This window comes from Bison bison, unplaced genomic scaffold (genome assembly GCF_000754665.1).
Source record: "Bison bison bison isolate TAMUID 2011002044 unplaced genomic scaffold, Bison_UMD1.0 scf7180017864491, whole genome shotgun sequence".
In the NCBI taxonomy this organism is placed as follows: Eukaryota; Metazoa; Chordata; class Mammalia; order Artiodactyla; family Bovidae; genus Bison; species Bison bison.
In genome coordinates this window covers 395,972-396,836 of record NW_011495050.1, presented here as the reverse complement: position 1 = coordinate 396,836, position 865 = coordinate 395,972, and the positions used below count along the sequence as shown (strand labels likewise).

The 865-nt window shown below is 59.4% G+C and overlaps 1 protein-coding gene across 1 annotated transcript in view; it reads right to left on the bottom strand.

The window, feature by feature from the left end:
- Positions 1–865, bottom strand: part of STMN2 (stathmin 2) — a 57,239-nt gene that overhangs the window by 55,304 nt on the left and 1,070 nt on the right. The window lies entirely within an intron of this gene.

The window sequence follows — 865 nt, the reverse complement described above, 5'->3', positions numbered from 1 at the left end:
GCTCGGGCCGGCCTCTCTGCAGAGCCACTCGGTGGGCTGGGAGCGGCTCCGAGCCCGTATTTGAGCAACGTCCGGGGTCTGGGCACATCGAGGGGCGTCCTGTCTGTTCTAGACCGCGGGGCTGGAAAAGAGGGCACTAGGACTGCAGATCGCTCTAGGGCCCCCCTCCCCAGCCCCCTTCCCTTTGCCCAAGAATCTGAGCCGGAGGTCTCCCCGGCTTCGCCTGGGAGGGTGGGGCAGGGCGGAGTGGTCCAGAGCAAACCTCTTTCGCCTCTTTTCCCTTCTACGCATCCCGCTCCGGGGGAGGGGTGCTTCCAGCCGCCGCCCGAGCTCCAGCCCCCCCCTGCCTGTCCCCGGGGGCCGCCGAGGGGCCCTGGAGGCGCAAGACCCAGGGGTTGGGGTTGGAGGCCTTGGATCCGGAACCTCGTTTGGTATCTGTCTCTTGATACCGGCTGAGCCTATGAAAATTGCGGATATTTGGCACTGTTTGACCTACAAAACTGTTATATCACTTGGCTCAGTTAAAGACCTTGACCTCTTTTGTATCTGAATTATTATGTGTACTCATATCTAGCTTCCAAAAGCTTTTCCCCGCACCGATCAAATGAGTGAAGGAAGAATTTATCGCGTTTAAGTCTAATCACCCTAGGTGATGTGGTTTTGAAAAGAAAAATGTTTAACCCACTTTTCTCCTCTTCTCTCTATAGACAGAACAATGAGGCCAGGGTGGGGAAGGCGGGGGTAATGGTCAGGTCTCACTTGGAAGCCGAGGCTGGGAGTCTGGAGCGCGAGGCGCGGGGCGTGGCGTCGCTGTCTACCCAGGGCCCGGCTCCAGGCTTCGCGCTGCGCTCCGCACCCGTGCCCC